General features: G+C 34.1%; 1 long non-coding RNA gene across 1 annotated transcript; it reads left to right on the top strand.

Moving 5' to 3' along the window:
• The first annotated feature begins 6,007 nt into the window (after positions 1 to 6,007).
• Positions 6,008 to 6,689, top strand: LOC128178348 (uncharacterized). The gene is made up of 3 exons (XR_008242944.1): positions 6,008 to 6,034; positions 6,142 to 6,306; positions 6,620 to 6,689. It is a non-coding gene; the product is annotated as an uncharacterized LOC128178348 (long non-coding RNA).
• Positions 6,690 to 18,435: the final 11,746 nt, after the last annotated feature.

Raw genomic sequence — 18,435 nt, 5'->3', positions numbered from 1 at the left:
ATGTTAATTTGTTTTGTTTTATTCTATTGTTGCGTCTCGTTTCAAAAGTCGAATGGCTCTTTCGATGATTTTTTTTTGGTTGGCCGACTTTTTCCAATAAAATGCTTCAAGCTAAAGATCCAGCAAAATGACGATTGTCAAATCGCATTGCAGTTGATTATTGCCTGAGCAAAGGATTACAGTAAAGTGGTAATTGATGGTAAAGGCTAACAGTTGGACCTAATTGGAGTTTACTAACCATAAGGAAATTGGCTTGTGTCTATAGGAACCAATGATAATGACCCTGATACACATGAAAGTTAAATTATCTTTTAGTTTAATATTTTTAAAGGAACTTTAAAGGGCCAAATTTTTATAGAGCTGTATATTAAAATGTTTGCATCATATATGATCGGGATTAGATACGGCGTTGACTTTTCAAATGACTCTGAAATACCGTTATTAAAATTTTGCCAAATCTTAAACGTTATTGTAGTTCGGCTTTTTCCGTTTTCCCAAATACGACAAAGAGCACACGGCGAGTGTGACCGGTCAGCAAAAGATGCTCACTCTATGATGCTCACTCCACCATGGCACTTGATTCTATCTCTAATTTTTAGAGGTCCGTGTTTTTTCTGCTCCTGTTTTGTATTTTTCCTTTAGACCTTTGGAACACTGTTTGTTATCACCATGTCATCTTCTGAAAGTATTCATCAATCGTTTTAAGGGATTACTTACTTACTTTTCCTCTCCGTGCCACGGAGGTCGCATGAGGCCGTGTAACAAAAGACGCCACTTACGTCGGTCGCTGGCAACAACCTGCGCTTCTCTCCAACTGTTCCACCCCAGGTCTTCTCTCTCTTTCTCCGCTGAACGCCTCCAGGTGTTCCTTGACCTTTAGGTGTTCCTTGACCTTCCTCGTCTTCTTTTCCCAGGTTAGCGCAGTTCTGATATTTGAGTTGTTGTCCCTTCGGAGTACATGGCCTATCCATCTCCAACGTCTCCCCTGGATTGCTCTTGAAAGTGGGATTGTTGCTGTTTGTTCATATAGTTGTTGGTTTGATATCTTGTCTGGCCAGTGTATTTTAAAAATTCTCCGAACACATCTCCGGTGGAATATACATGTATTAAGCTTCTCCTTTTCTTTTTAAGGGATTGTACGTATGTTTTTATTTTGGCTATGTATATACATGTAGGTAGCAAGAACGAATCAAGAAAACGGATAATGGTGTTCTGTTATCTAGTCTAGTTTTTATATCTCCAAATAACAAATATATATCTTTCCAGCATGCAAAAATTCAAGCATGTTTCAACTTGCTGTGGGAGGGAGACTGTAAGAGTTACAGTGTGTCTACTAAGTATGTAAGGTATTAAATTATAGTTGGAAAGGTGACAGAAAGATGATTGCTGTCGTTCCTTGTTCTATCAGTAATGATAAAGCCTTGTCAAAGTGGATATGTTTGCGAATATGCCACTTTAATCCTAGATAAAATAATGCTTATAGACAGAACATCGATTTTAGATTACGCAACTTAAGATACTGCTGAATACCGGTAAACAAACAGGCACGTTCAAATTCTTTGCAGTGATGGTTGCACAGATGATAACAATTTAAAACTGCTGTTATTGTTGTCTTATTTCCTGATACAAAACATTTCCTTTATTACCATATGTATCATCTTTCAAAATCATGGGAACAATTTTCAAGGACATTTTGATTAATTGTCCACTCTTTAATTAATTATAAAAAAAATTAAATTATTTAATCTTTAAATAATTCTTGTACGTATAAATGAGAACGACTCGAGGGCACTGTTAATCTGTAGGTGAGGATATTCACAAAAATTGGGCCTACATGAATTTGAAAGAACATAAAACCACTTATATGGATTAAAATTTTTAGCCTGTATCTTTTTAAGGTCAATATCTGTTCGAAGATTTCTTTTAAATATCGCTTAAACCTGCCATATTTTTTTTTTAATTTTAATTAGGCTATATATTTTTCTTTGCTTGTTGTACAAATGTTAGGAAAGAATCATTTTTCAAGTTGTTAAAGTGCTTGACATCCGTTTAGCATTTCATGAAAATCTTTCTTATGTTAATGGCGATAATGTTTCACAAGTAAGCGTATTTGTACCTTAGAGTATATGCGCGTCAAAGATTCAATCCGAGATCAGGCGCTTCAAGTTTTCTACGGATCCTGAAAATAATGAATTTTTAAAAAATATTGTCTTGGTTTCATTCTCAAAGCTGTCAATTAAAAATTTGACGCCACTTGTTTATGAAATCTTAACAACCTAAAACATAATTCAATGAAAACTGTGAAACAGGTAATTGGATTTTTCAAAAAGTGGTTTATGTTCTTATTATTGTTATTTATGTTCTTAATATTGTTATTGCAAATGAAGTTTAGGAAGAATAAAATGAAAACTTCAGAAAACTCAAATCCTTAGAGGAAAATAAAGTAGTACTGTAATTAACATTTGTATTCATTTTCAGTTTAGTTCCTTCCTCATACTTGTGCAAGAAATAAGCTTCAGAGCCCTAGGAATATAAAGTTTGTAAGACTCATTAGACCATCTCATTAAGTTCACTTATTGATTTAAGTCATAAAATATTTTATTTTATAGAAAAAGTGTTGCTCACCCGGTAATAATCATAGAACAAGTCTTTAATGATAAAAGTATGCTGTTTTGATCATTGTCGGAAATAATCAACTTTAGAAGGATTCGCACGTCAATTTTCTTTAACTCTGTATTTTTATTCTATCGTTTCCCTTAACTGTCTGTAGGGAGTTTGAATTTTACCATTCCTGCTGTGAAACGAGATATTAATTTTTAAAGTGACAAAAAACAAACTACAATTCCCGTCGTTCGGCAACGTTGGAAATTCTTACAACCAAAAATAAAACAAAAAACTGAGACCTGTACGTTTTCTTTGCAATTAAATCCTGTAATTGACGGCTTTGACGCAAGCAAAAACATGATAGAGAAAATTAGGATAGTGTCATTGAAAATCAATCCATTTCTGATGTAAAATCGTAGTTAACGAAGAAAAGAAGATTCACTTGTCAGTCTATGAAATGCCTTTGAGTAACATTCTTTTATTTTTAATGAATTTTCGAAGAATGCAAGTCTTTACCGTCTTAATAGTTTGGAGCACGGTCACGATTTCAGTCAAAGTTTTTAAATTTAATTTCTTATCCTTGCTGTCTAGAATGGTATTTTTTATGGTATTTATAATGCTTGGCCGAAAATTGAAGGTTTAAGGCGAGATTCACAACGCGATATTATAGCTTTGTTAACATAGCTTGCGCCATGCATGTTTTTGTTTTCTTATGTTGAAGCGAGAATGACTTTTAAATAAATATTGTTCATTGTTCTTATCATTAAAAACAAAGCTGAAATTAATGTTTGAGCGAAAATCGTGAAACTTTTCCCTTAAGAAAATTTTTATAAAATACAGAACTGAAAAAGATACCTCTTTACAGGTTTCAACTTTTGTTTATTTGATTATAACAACAGTCATAGTGATTTATTTTTATAAAAGCTGATTAAAATTTTGACAAATTCAATATCATCTCCTCACAGCTTACAAGCCGTTACAAGTTCCTGTGGAATCACGATTGTTTACAAATCTTGTCAAGTTTAACATTAATGCTGATGGGATTTCATAAATAATTTGGTCGTCATACTGTTTTCTGATCATTCCGCAACTGCCACACGGGTATACTCGTCCACAATGTGACGGTTGTTTGCCTGCCGATCAAGGTATAGACATTGCACAAGCTACGGATTCTTATAATACATATAATACGAATATATTTGATCAATTTTTTGGAAACATCCTGAAACTATTGTATAAGCATGTTCTTTAGTCTCTACCGGCATCCAAAATAAAATGGGTGTCAATTTTTATGACATGTCAACGTTGCAATATTTGATCTTTTACCAGTTTTAAGAGGGATCGATTGTCGCAGCCATTTTAAGACTCTTATGATTTCCTTACAAAGAAGAGCTCTATAGAAAGTTTTAAGAAAATATTGAAAATTCAAATCTGAAATATTTGATTTTTTTTTACCAAATTAAAGTTCATAACTTTTAAGACCATTTCTTTTTAAGGTCAATATCTGTTCGAAGAAAATTTAAGATAGATCTTGTGGTTGATGTGTTGCCTATCCCGCCTCCTAAATTTTTTTTTTCCTTTTGTATTGTATAAATTCCATTTGAATTGTATAAGTTCTATTTGTATAATTTTTCATTTGTATTAAAACAATATTATTTGTTTTGCATTATTTTGTTATTATTTTTTATTTGTAACGTTTAATTATCATTTTTATGGTAAAATGTTTAATTACATTTTATTATATTTATTTGTTTGTATCTTTCAATAAATTCGTCCATTTTCTTTTTAATTTCCTTTGCAATTGGGAATATATTTCTTACATATTTCACATTATCAACACAAGAAGATGAATAGAATGTATATTTATTGAGGAGCCAAAATATCCGAATAATCTCCATGTTAGAGCTTACCAATAAAGTATCGGATTAAAGTAATCTGTTTTTAGTTCCTCGACATAAATGGGTGATTAAGCATCTCTTTTAATAAGAATTTCAGGTTCTAGTGGGTTTCTGATCTCTGCTATTTCATTTTAACTTAATCAGAGTGTTGACAATTTTTGCGATTTATCTGTATGTATCCTTAATGTTACCCTTTATGTTCTTTAATTTTATGTTACCAGGAAAGGCTTGGTCTAACGTTTCAAAATATAAAATCAGAGCTATTCTAAATATTTGACAATACATAGGCGTCGGAACCGGGGGGGGGGGGGGGGGGGGGGCTTTTTTTGCAAAGTTAGACCTAACTTTTATATATATATATATATATATATATATATATATATATATATATATATATATATATATATATAAATAGGAACATAGTATCATAGAGGGTTCACCCCCCCCCCCCCCCCCCACTTTTTCTCGCAAAGATAATTGTTTCTAAATTTACCTTGAAAGATTGAGAAGTTGGAGTCATAGGCATTCTATATTTGGTGAGCTTTGTGATGTTTGGCACTTTTACCCAACATTCGGAATACTTTTGATTTCCATTAGTGCGCTCTTCACATTGGAGGCGCGATTAGTAGGGTCGTATGGGACAAAATTTTGTCGTGATGGACGCCAACTATCAAGATTTACAATGCGCCGATCTAAAGCATATTCTGAAAACTAAAGGCATTCCCTTTTCGAACAAAAGAAAACAAGATTTAGTTGACTTATGTGAAAGCGCTGATGCTCTTAATTTGCCTGGAATCGACCAGAACGATAGCGAGAAAGAGGCTTCAATCGAGAGACGGACGGTTCGGGGGAAAACTTATCGACATCCATGTTACGACACTGGAATCGTCTGGAGTCGTAATCTAGCTACCATCCCAACCATTGATACGTTTGATGTGACATCTTTTCTCCAGAACTACTGCGGATGGTCTGAAGAACGCCTGCGGAGGAGAAAATCGGACAATGGCTACAAGCTACATTGTTCCAGCCACATTCATGATGTCACAATGGCAATGTTAGGTACTTGTAAACTTCGTAAAGCATACCATTTTATAGTTTTATTGACATTGAAATATGAAATAGTACCCATATATTCATAAATTTTGTTGTCAAAATCGATATAAGCAATATATGAATGTTACAACAGAAACATAATCTTGTTGTCCAACAGTTTTCTACCCAGTAAACAGGGACTGGAAATTAATGTCATACCAAGACATACCTTTATTGATTTATCAAACATGATTAGAGACAGTCATGCAACAAATTTTAAAAGCAATATATGTATTCAATTGTCAACAACAATGTCAACAAAAAGGAATTTAGAATATTTGAACAGAAAATAATTTATCACTTTTCAATTCAGATGAAGATGTGTTCTATGTTAAAGGCAAATGTGTGCCTGAAACAAGGCAGTCCAGTGATCCCTTTATCCCGTGGATTCTGGTTGAGAAATCAGGACACAAATTTTCAGCTGAATGTACATGTGTTGCGTAAGTTTATTTTCTAGATTTTCACTTCCCTGTATATCTTATTGAAGCAAAGCTGGTCATACTATTTTAATATCATTTTTCATAACCACATTATTAATATTTAACAGAGGGGATGGATCATGTAAGCATGTTGTTGCCCTACTGTTTGGCATAATAGATCACATCACTTCAATGGAAGATCGAAGTTCAATTGGAGTTACTGATACTGCAGCATATTGGGATAAACCACGGAAAGTATGCAGGCCAGTGCCTGTTCATGACTTAGATATCAGGTGTGTTACCCTATCTTTATATGTTCTTTTTTTGGGATTACCCAGTAATTGAATTAACTTATTTTATAAACATTGTCAATTCAACTGTTCTTTTCTGGCGCTGCTCGCATGTACATGTATTGTGCATATATATTCAGTTTTAATTTTATGCCAGTCCTTTTATTCATTCGAAAACCAAGCAAATCTTGCAGAATGAATTAAGAAACTGAATTGTTTAATATCCTTTAACTAAGAATTAATCTTTTGCAATTACAGTGTGCGTTATTTAGAAATTTACTTATAATGCGTTATAATAATTCCATATAAATTACAGGACTGTCGTGAATGTACCAGATAAACCACGACCATCTGAAGATTCTGGTTATTTGCCACTTAAGTCTTCATGGTCAGATTTTGATATGGAGTCATTGGAAAAGAATATTGTTCAAGTCCTAAAGAAGAGCAAAACATTGGCAGTGGCTTTGTATACAATGTCAGACTCTGATGATGACAATGACATGTCCATGTGTATTGAGGACACGCCCAAAAATATTATTGATTTAGTGGCAATGCTTGGTCAAGAAAATGTGAAAGTAGACGATTGTTATGTTAAGAAAGTTAATGAATTTACCAAAGGACAGTCCATTAACCTTATGTGGCAGTACCAAAGAAAGGGAAGATTGACTGCTTCAAATTTTTTCAAAGCTTATCACTATAGAGGGGATAAAGCAGACAATTACATTGTGCGCAGTATTATGGGTCAATATAATTTTACTTCGAAGTCAGTTGAATATGGAAAAATTAATGAATCTGTTGCACGTGAGAAATATGTAGATTACATGACATGTTTTCATCCTTCATTTAAGTGTTCAGAGACTGGAATCTTTGTTTTTAAAGATTTCCCCTTTCTTGCTGCATCCCCTGATGGTATTTTTGAATGCAAATGCTGTGGCAAAGGTCTTGTTGAAATCAAGTGTCCATATAGTTCACAAAATGAAACTTGTCAGGTTGCTATGTCAAAAAATTCATCATGTGCAATTGTCAATGGTAATTATGCATTGAAAAAGAGTATTTCCTCCTCCTATTATGTCAAAATGCTTGGCCAAATGGCAGTCTGCAAGTTATCTTGCTGTGATTTTGTATTGTACACACAAAAAGATATTTATGTAGAAAGAGTTAATTTCTCACAAGCAGATTGGGAACTGTTATTTGAAAAACTCAAAAGTTTTTATGTGCAATATGTTTTACCAAAATTGGTCTAAGTACATGTATATGCATCAGAAAACTTGAATAAGGTTAATGATTATGGTGTTTGCTTTATTGTGCTAATTCAAAAGCTGATGAATGTCAAAAACCATTGTATGGATTACACTGTACCATAATTTCACAATTTATTGTTCATCATAAGCAATATATAAAGTTCTTGAAATTAATGTATTTATCTCAATCATTTTTCATCATAACAAGTAAATAAAAAAAGTCATATGATTATTTGAAATATTGTGCAATCATGAATTAATGCACTAGCTTAAAACATTTTTAGAGCACTTAGTCCAATTGATACAATTATTTATGTTGCTGGAAAAGAAAACGGCCCATCAAATTAACGGTACACATGAACAACAGTAATTTTCCTTATTTAAATTTTTTTGACAAAGGTGGCATGAAGTTACAAAAAGCTGCTGCAACTCGTAGCATGGCTGATGACAAGTTTTTATACCCCCGCAAACGAAGTTTGGGGGGGTATATAGGAATCACCTTGTCCGTCTGTCCGTCCGTCTGTCCGTCTGTCTGTGCAATCGTGTCCGGTCCACATCTTTCTTATGGAGAAACATTGGCAGTTCTTACTTCACACAAAGATTGCTTATGACCTAAGGGTGTGTCATGACCTTGACCCAAGGTCATTTGGGCAAGGTCATGGTCACTGGCAGAAAAAATACAAAATTCGTGTCCGGTTCATATCTTTCTTATGGAGAAACATTGGCAGTTCTTACTTCACACAAAGATTGCTTATGACCTAAGGGTGTGTCATGACTTTGACCCAAGGTCTTTTGGGCAAGGTCAAGGTCACTGGCAGAAAACAAAAAAATTTGTGTCCGGTCCATATCTTTCTTATGGAGATATATTGGAAGTTCTTACTTCACAAAGATTGCTTATGACCTAAGGGTGTGTCATGACCTTGACTCAAGGTCATTTGGGCAAGGTCAAGGTCACTGGCAGAAAAAATACAAAATTCGTGTCCGGTCCATATCTTTCTTATGCAGAAACATTGGAAGTTCTTACTTCACACAAAGATTGCTTATGACCTAAGGGTTTGTCATGACCTTGACCCAATGTCATTTGGGCAAGGTCAATGTCACTTGCAGAAAAAGTGCAAAATTCATGTCCAGTCATTATCTTTCTAACGGAGAAGCATTGAATGTTCTTATTTCACACAAATATTGCTTATAACCAACAGTTTTAAAAAGAGAAAGCAGTTGTTATTTAAAGAAAATGGACGGTGAAATAGATTCATCCAATATTTTCTATAATTGGAAAAATACACGCATTATGATTTTTATCTTAGCGGGGGGTATCAATTGTGAGCTTGCTCACAGTACCTCTAGTTCATATTTAATGGGAGAATTCCTGCTAACATTTTGTAGGATTTGAGTCTTCTGATAGCCCGTTCGACATGGATGCGTAGAGAAGCAATCTTCCGAGTTTCAAGAATCTGTTTAGATGAGAGTACTCTCCCCTTCCCATTTCTTCTCTCATGGGTAAAAGGTGGCATATTTAAATATGCTCCTTTCAGGGTAAGAAGATCTTTTATTTGGAATCCTCTGTCTGCCATCACCTCATCCCCTGGGGAAATAAGGTCAAGAAATTTGCTGTCCACAGTAATTTTTCGGTCACTGACATTACCACTCCAGAATTTGGAAACAAATGTAAAAGCTCCATTGGGTTGGATAGCCACCAGAGCCTTAAGAGTGTTATGTGACTTGTAATTACTCCAAGTACTTGCCTGAGCTGAACAGTTTTTGGGTTTTTGAATGAACACTTCGGTGCAGTCAATTATTGATGTAGTATTAGGGTATTTTAGCTTAAAGGATAAAGGCATGTGTTTCAGAATTTTTTCTTTGGATGGCCACTTGATAACAGGATTTAAAATTTGTGCTAAGAAATTAATCCATGTGCCGAACAAGGTTGGGACATATCCAACGGACACATTGAAAAAACAGATAGAGTTGCATTGTCTTAACCGAGTCTTAATTTTAGCATAACCAATACGAACTCTTCCTTCATGGTTAGTTTTCTCTGTTTGCCAGGTTTTTGTTGATTCTTCTCTTGCCACTTCTTGGATCCTGACCTCCCAGCCCCTTTCCAAAATGAAACTTTGTTATAATATGGTGCCAAAAACTGAAGGAAGAATGTGAGAAAGCTGAGGGATGGCAGTCCAAGAAAGTGTTTGATGTTGTTATCATCTTGTATAATTTTTCCTATAAGATCATTCCTGAAGTCATTTTTCTGCATTTTCAGGGCTTGCAATGTCTGATTTTCCTCTCTCATTTCCCTGTTTTCTTTTTCTAGCTCCGAACACCTAGCCTATTTGTTAAAAAAGTAAAAACAAATTGTTTATTGAACCTCATGTTCATAATTATTGAAAAAAAAACCATGTACATGTATAATATTTTGTCAGTGTCAACTCACCTCTAAGGATGTTATTCTTTCCAAAAGGTCATGTTCCCCACAATACTTCTTCTCTGGGTCACAGCAGATATAATGATGGTCATGCTGTATATTTTGCCACTGAATATCACACCCAACCTCTAAAATAATTTGAAACATGCCGATAAAGAACTGGTATACTTGTATAAAATAGTAACAATATTGTATAATGTATATACATGTATAATATATGCATATTTTACTGGTTAATTTTTATTATTTAATATATATACAAAATATAACCTATATACATGCAATTGTTAAACGAACCTGTTTTAATTCCGTTGTTATTGTTGACATCTTTTTGTGGAATGTCTAATTCTCCTACTACATACGGATAACATATCTGTGTTTTGTCGGTGGCTGGCTCACATTTGACGAGGTGAACAGTTTTGATGGATGGCTGATCATGCTGTTTGACGTTTGTTGAAGATGACCTGCTTGAATTAGAATTCTTCGTTTTTTATATTGATTATATGTAAACAAAGTTGGGTAAGGGTTTTGCGGTGTTGGAAAGGAGTCAACAAAGTGTTTGGAACAGACAACATAGTGTCTGTTGTAGCAAGAACTGTCTATTTTTAATCCCTCTCGCCTTATCAAACTTAGCCACTTTTTCAATTCGCTCTCTACCTTGGGTAACTGGTGGAAGGGTAAATTTGAGCTGCTTCGACTATCGGCAGTACAACCGACAGCAATACAATGTCGCGCAGGCATAACGTACACTGCAGTAGCGTCATTCGCAACAAGGAATGTTTGTCCCGAAAATCTCGCGAGATCTGTACGTTTTTTCACTCCGGTGGTTGAAGAGCGCCATAAGGGACTTAACTCTCTGTTAGTGGAAATCGGAAGTATTGCTTCCATCCTGCATCTAATAGCTGACAAGATACTGGTGTGAATGCAACTTTCTTTATATAACTTTTTCTTTAAGATGATTGAATCTTCTTGTTGGAACATTGGATGAAAACGAATGTCTTTTTTGTAGGTGTTTCTGTAGTTTTCTTTGCATTCGACGTTGTTTTCGCACATACCATCTCTTTTAAGCCTTACCAACTTCTTCAAGAAGTTCTTATCTTGATGGAAGTATACACCTCAGAAGGTTATAATAATCAAAAACTTCTGTCGGGGTTTCATTTATAGCAAACTGGACCTTATGTAGTTCAGTTGCCCAATTAAATCCACGCTTTTTTGTCTTCAGAAAATTATTATTCCTTGAGAATTTTACTCTCTGACACTGTACTGTATTCTTTTCTTGAGTTTTTATTAAATTAGTTTTCCTCCACAACCACTTGCTGAATTAAAAGGTTATTTTACAACAGAATTGAGATCTGACTTCTGTAAAACATTCTTTCCATTAAATTGTATTTCTCCATGTACAGAAAAACTCCGTTTGTACCTCCAATATTTGAGCTGCTTTTTTTGCATTTGATCACGAAAGTATCAAGGACTAGTTTTAAAATGGTAATGTATTCTATTCTTCCCTTTTAGGCAGGATATACTTTTTTTCTCATTATGGTACATGATTTTTATTTGATCCCTTGATGCCAAAAAACCCTAAAAAACTAAATTCATAGTTCCTTAACAAAACATGCATTAAACTATGTTATTAATTAGTTTCGAAAAGGCTACAGCTTGCTAGTTATCTTTTTGTAATTAGTACCAATATCTGTACTCATACTTTCATCAACTAAATATATTCTACATAATTACATAAGACTGTTTTATCTACATTTCCCATCGAACAATTAAATAGAGTTTTTCCAAATTTATGCATCAATAATAACTCAATAACTTAGCATCAATACTCAACAACTTCACAACTTCGAGTCATCTGGTCATGACAAGGCTTGCCATTTTTTCGAAAAAAGGTACCCTGTGTACTTGAATTATAAGGACCCATATGCATTCTTAACAACAAATACAACAATAATTAAATTTATTCTAGCTTTCCAATTTTCTCCATCTTTGTTCGAAAGACATAATGACCAATTTCTACGGGGCAAAATATTTGACCACACACAATCATTGTCTTTAACAATTACTTTGTTATATTAGACACAGTTTACATTATGTACCTTTGTAAGCCCTTCAGTGTATATATTAGGATTGCCAATATCATTGCCACCACAAGGTATAACTAAAAGTGTTGGGTGTCAATCAACCTGCTTTAGCATGTCTTTGATTGTCTAGTACAACTGAGACCAAACCATACCCCTAATTCCATGCCAAAGTATTCTTTGTGATGAGAGTCGCAAGTTGTCATTGATATTCTGTTGCACATATTTCTGACCCAGGTGAATTATAGATAATCCGACGACCTTTAAGCCATTTGAAATAATTTGGAATCAGTACATATTATAAGTAAACGCATAAAGGTTTGGTCTGATGTATGATTTGTAAGCAGATAAATTCCACCTACCCATGACTTTAATTTCAGATTTATTCGTGCCACTAAATATAAATGGGTGGCTCCACCAATTCTGAAGGTATGGAATTTTTAATCCCACTAGATGTACGCATGTTCACAAATGTTAAACACCTGGTTAGCATGCCTGAAAACTTATATTGAGATTGGAGTCTGTGAGAATCTAGGGGGGGGGGGGGAATCGCTGTGATACAGGCTTATATGGGGGCATTGTTTGCCAGTGTTTTTCTAGGAACCTCTGCAATTCAAAGAAGGATGTAAATTATTCGTGCAAGAACCTACAATTTTGTTTTTGCATACTCCAGAATAGCATTTGAGCTGTTTTGTAGAAATTGAAATGGTATTTTGGACTACATACAGGCCATAGCCATAAATCTGCATCCACTGAACCCCAGCAGAGACTGGGATCAATTGATTTCTACATCCTAAATTGAACATCGTATTCCATTAAATATATTTGATGAACGATCTGCACATTATCTAATTGTAGCCATGTAACAAAAAAATGTAAAGATTTCGAAGAATGTTTGAAACAATAAATAGAAGCAAAATTAGAAAAGCATGAACTATGATATACAATATGATGCTGAATATCAGCTGGAGATTCTTCCATAATAACTTGTTAACTCAATATAATCATTAATTTAAGTCTATTCTTTCAATGCAATGGCAAATGAGTCCAAAGTGATGATACTGCACTACAGAAATATGTGAGGGTTTTCTATGTCAAACAAACAATTTGTACCTCTATCGGTGCTAGTTCCTGGTGATGAAGGCTCGACTGTCTGCTGGGTGAATGCTCACTGATCCGATAAGGCACTAAATGACTTGCCATTTCTAAAACATGTTGTACAGATGGTTGAACTACTAAAACTGGCAGACTTTGGTTTCTACCATAGCTTTTAGCTGTAGTCTCGGTAGGTGCGACTGAGTAAAGACCGCTGGAAGACGATATTACAACATGTGGCACCCGTGAAGACGCCTGGGAGGCTACAACAGCTTCCCTTGTCGGAGGACTTGCAGAAGGGCTCTTGGACTTGGACGTCTTAAATTTGTTTGCTCTCACATTTTGTGTAATAAGTTTTGAGAAGAATAAGTAGGCTTATATGAACTTGTGATTGTACTACAATTTTTTATCCTTATTTATAGATGATCGTCTGTTATGATGCACACTTATTTAGGAATTTTTTACTGAATTAATAATAATTGTAGTATGACCTTGTTTGTCTCTGTATTCAGGAATTATGTATATAGCAGACCATTTATGACCTTTTGTACCAGTATCTCATTGTTTCCAAAAGGTTTTGAATGCTTCCAAATTTTATAATATGACATTCCAGTTGGTTCTGTCCGAACCACCTGCCGAGGTTAACAAAAGCATGCTTATGATTTGATCTTCCAATTGCATCCACAGGATGAATCTCTGCCATTCCGTCAATTGAAAGGTGACTGAATGGTAACTGAAATGTGACTGAATGGCATATCTGTACCATTCAGTCACCTTTCCAGACCATTCATTTAACATTCAGTTGACTGAATGGCAGAGCTTCATTCTGTGATCTGTCAAATTTCATCAACCACCTCCCCTTCCCCCATCCCTCTGGTATTTTTTTTGTTTTTGTGAATTGATACTGGGATATTGTGTCTTACTTTTAGTGATCACGCTAATTCATTGCATCGTATATTGCCCTTTACTTTTATTTGACATTTGATAATTACTAACATCAATGCCCTTATTGTTCTGTTCTTGTCTTAGGCAAGGATTGTATGGGTTTTTGTATTCTAATAACTTGTTTTTGCCCAGGACAGTGAGTATAAGAAATTCACTCATTTTTCTTGACTTCCTTTTTCCTGGAGGAAGACCTTTCTAGTTTATAAGCTGAAGTGACTTACCTTACGGCTTACGGTGTGGTTCATTATTTTCCTGACCTGCCGTTTACCCAAAATTCTTTATTCTCCATTTGCAGCATAACTGTTCTGTTTAGAACTCAGCATATCTTTTGTTGGGAACTACGTCAAATATGTCAACATCCTCCATCAAATATTTACCAGTGTGATTTCTGTAGGTAAATCTTTTATACTTGATTATCCAAAATTCGTTTTGTAGTATGTTTTAAATTGTTAATAATTTCAGATAATATTTTTGATAAACAGCAAATTTCAAATCTTGTTTTCATGGCAGAACTCTGACAACATCCTTAAAACAAATCTTACAAAAAAAATGACAGATGATTGAATGTGATTCAGAAATTGAAAAGACTGAAATCTACTCTATCCCGTTCTAGCCAGTGCGAAACGAACTGTCCGCGTATGAATATGTATAAGCATTCTTTTAAACTGCTTTCAAACCTTAACGCATTGCTTAGCTTATTAGAATCGATTTTTAATTATCTACCATTAATTGTGTTTAAACTCATTGAAACATTTTTGCATGATTTTGAAATTGACTTAAAAATTCAATTGCGTTTATTATTCTGTAGCTACATCGAGAGAACAAACTTTTAAGACAGTGTCGCCAACGTTTACATACAATAACCACTGCACCAAAAATGCCACCACAGCTTGTGTGTATACGATTTTAAATTGTTAAACCGATGACCCCGAACTAATACTAGGACCCAAAGATGGGTTCAAATGCCATTTCACGCCATCTTAACTTAAATCTTGGGTCAACAACTGAAGCTATCATGAAACGGTTCTCATTTTTATACAGAGAGAGAGTCTAAAATTTGTGGACTTTTTCAGGGTTGTGAGTATTTTTGAATTGTAATCAACACTGATTAAGTTAAACTGGTGCTTAAGTCCACAAATAACTGGAATTGCCAAACTCGCAGTGATAGATTGTTCACCTTGAACTTGAAGTGTTCCTTTTTCAAAGGGCTCTAGAATGAGACATAGTTTTTTAGTAGATTTCTTTCATAAGGGGACAACTTTTTTTTACTTTAAATTTTGTTAACTTGGTCTTCAGGGACGTTCAAAATGGATCTCAACATGTGTAGTTGTTAGTTCCAGCAAGTGACTTTGGCAGATTGCAGTCGGTTGTCCTCTTCTAAAATTTCAGACGCATTTCTTTCTCGGAATCTTGAGGTATAACAAAATGCTTCAAAAAATTAGTACCTTCCATACCAGCAGTTTGTGTGAACTACCAGAAACAAATATCAAGTTAATTCTTGTCCCATCCATGTTCCATATTTTGGATGGTAGTCATGGAAGTTTTAAGATAAAACAATGTCTCCAAGACCAAAGGGAAAACTCTGGTTGCCTTTTTTTCATTCTCCTCTACAACATTTCTGATGATCTCTCACTTTTTAGTCCCACGTCTATAGCTTTTGCTACGGCCCCTGCACAGCGAGAAAGATTGATTCTCTTAATTCAATCCAAATATTAGTCCTCTGAATGGCCCCGTCTACCATTTTTGCTTCATCGTTTTCAGTAAAGAAGATGGGGGAATAAGATGGCGCAACTGCCCATTTGGTTTAGTCGTAAAATACAATTTCAAATTTAACATTTTTACAATTAAATACATTTTAAATGTTATAATACAAGTTTACAAAAGGGTAATTTTTTACTATATTCACTTTGAAATATTTCAAAAAAGGATAAGGAAAGAAAATCCTTAAGTTTTGGTGGTACCGAACCCACAACCTAAAAACCCAAGTTCAAAAAATTTACCTAATGTCTAGCGCTCTAACCACTGGTCCATTTAATTCACAAGGGCGTAAATAACGGTTGTTTAAATGCTATAAGAGACATTGGACTCGAATTTACGGACTTGTTTTATTTTACTATAAAACGTTCAATTCTTGGGCTACAAAATGACATTTTAAAAGTATAGTGGGTCATCTCTCCACATTTTTGTTGATGGAAATCGGTTTAAATTCCATTAAACCGCATTTAGACTATGACAAAAATATCGAGCTCAGACCCACTCTATAAAAGAAAAGGCATTGAAGTTATAAAAATAACACTGTTTTGGAGGTTTAGACACGCATACGCCAGTTTAAATCAACATATTACATGTATTTAAAATATTTAAGGGTTACAAACCGGTGGTACGTTAAATATTCACTGTTTTTAATTATTATTTAAAAAAATTATCAGATTTAGTGATTTTTTAATTTTGCGGTATCTAATCATTCCTCATATGGGCTTTTTACACGCCTTATTTACCCATCTTCTTTAACTTGGGTTCCCTATCCCAACTAGCACCCTCGCGGGTCTCCCGTTAATTCGGTCACTCAGAGAAGATTTGAGCACTTTATATTTTTCTGCAGCTTTCCTTATTAGCAGTTTTTTAAACTAAACATCTGCAACAGCAGCACTCTTTGTTGCGTCTGTGTAAGAATTTTGCATATTTCGGTAAAACTCTATGAAAGTCATTCTGTAAAGAAAAGGGAGAGACCGGTTTAGTTTTGCATTTTCAATTAACTCGTTAAAATTGTTTGGAGAATATGGTGAAATCAATGATTTCAATAAATATTTGAATGGACTGCTTAGTTAGTTCTTCCTACCTTTTTAGGGCTTTTCGACTTTCGGTCGAAAAGACCTATTGTTTTCGTTCTGTTTTATTATTATTATTCTTCTCGACAAAGTTTCGTCATGGATTTTTGGAAAACGGAACAGAAAAATAAAAATTTAATGTTAGATTCTTTTAGCAATTGTTAAGTTCTCCCGTTTGTCCCCTTTTGGACTCCCTGTCTATATACTTCCGGTTTACACATGCAAAAAACAAAATATTAAAAGGACCTTTGTATCTATTTTTTTTTTATAAAGAAATTTTGGATTTAGATACTTCATAGTATGATATACACAATCGTAAGCGACAACTTTTTTGTATCTCTTGCTGTTTTTGAGATATTAGACTTCAAACTATGAAAAAAGGGGGGGATGGAAAAACTGAAAATTGAAATAACCACCAATTTTTTTAAATGAGGAATGGAAAATGTTTAAACTGTCATAATCATCATATATTTAAAGTTTCGTTTGAAACCATTGAGAACTTCCGGTTTTATAAGTTGATAAAAAATTGTCTATGGGTGTTTTAATGTTAAACTGGATTCACGCGTGCCACTTTATCTCAAACAGTTTTCAAGTAAATATTTCCATATTTAACATTTATATTGAGGGACCTAATTTGTAGACCGGAAAATGTTTTGAGATAAAAAAATTTGAAAGATAATGGATCTAGAGAAGTCAAAGCTAAAAACAACCCTTTAGCTGTATCTTCTGTATTTTTCATCCGATTTTTAAAATCTTTTTGGTTTTAAGTTTTGAGTAAAGAGTACAATTCAAAAATTATTGTCCGTATGGCCATTTTTTGACTTCTTATAGGAGTATAAAGGGTGTGAATATTGCAACTTTTTAAAAGTTGAAACAGTGATTTACAAAGAGTTATCTTGCTTTGCTCAATGAACGTAGAACATTAATACTCTAGGCATACCACGTTTTCTATTTGAGAAAGGAGTGCTTACTTTTTATGATTTTTTTGGAAATATTCTTTTAGAAATTTAAAGTATATTTACTTTCAAAGTGCTGAAGTTATTAGGTCTTTCCACCTTTCAGGTGAAAGACCTTTTGTATTTCTTATGTTTTTTAGGTCTTTCCACCTTTCAGGTGAAAGACCTTTTGTATTTCTTATGTTTTTTATTTTTTTTCTTCTCTTTTTTTCCAGGGACAGTTTTTTTGTTTCAAGAGATATTGAAACAATTTTTTCTTTATGTTATTGGCCATTAAAAGTTATGGTACCAAATGACCCTTTGCTTGATAACTCCCAGAACTTACAAAGTTATTGCCCTTGTGTACGAAAAGCTTGTTATCGCTACTCCTCTGAAACCATAAGAGATAGATACTTAAAACTTTTACCAATGTCTTCAGTACACTTAGAGGGTTCTTCAATCTAGTAATACCGAATGGATCCGAGACCCCCTTCTATCAGTTATTGCCCCTGAAAGTATTTGAATTTCCATAAAACCACTTCCAAATTTTTTATTATTTATCATAGAGACTTCGGACCACTTGGG

This window comes from Crassostrea angulata, chromosome 3, assembly GCF_025612915.1.
Source record: "Crassostrea angulata isolate pt1a10 chromosome 3, ASM2561291v2, whole genome shotgun sequence".
NCBI lineage: Eukaryota > Metazoa > Mollusca > Bivalvia > Ostreida > Ostreidae > Magallana > Magallana angulata.
This window is presented reverse-complemented; position numbering and strand designations above follow the sequence as displayed.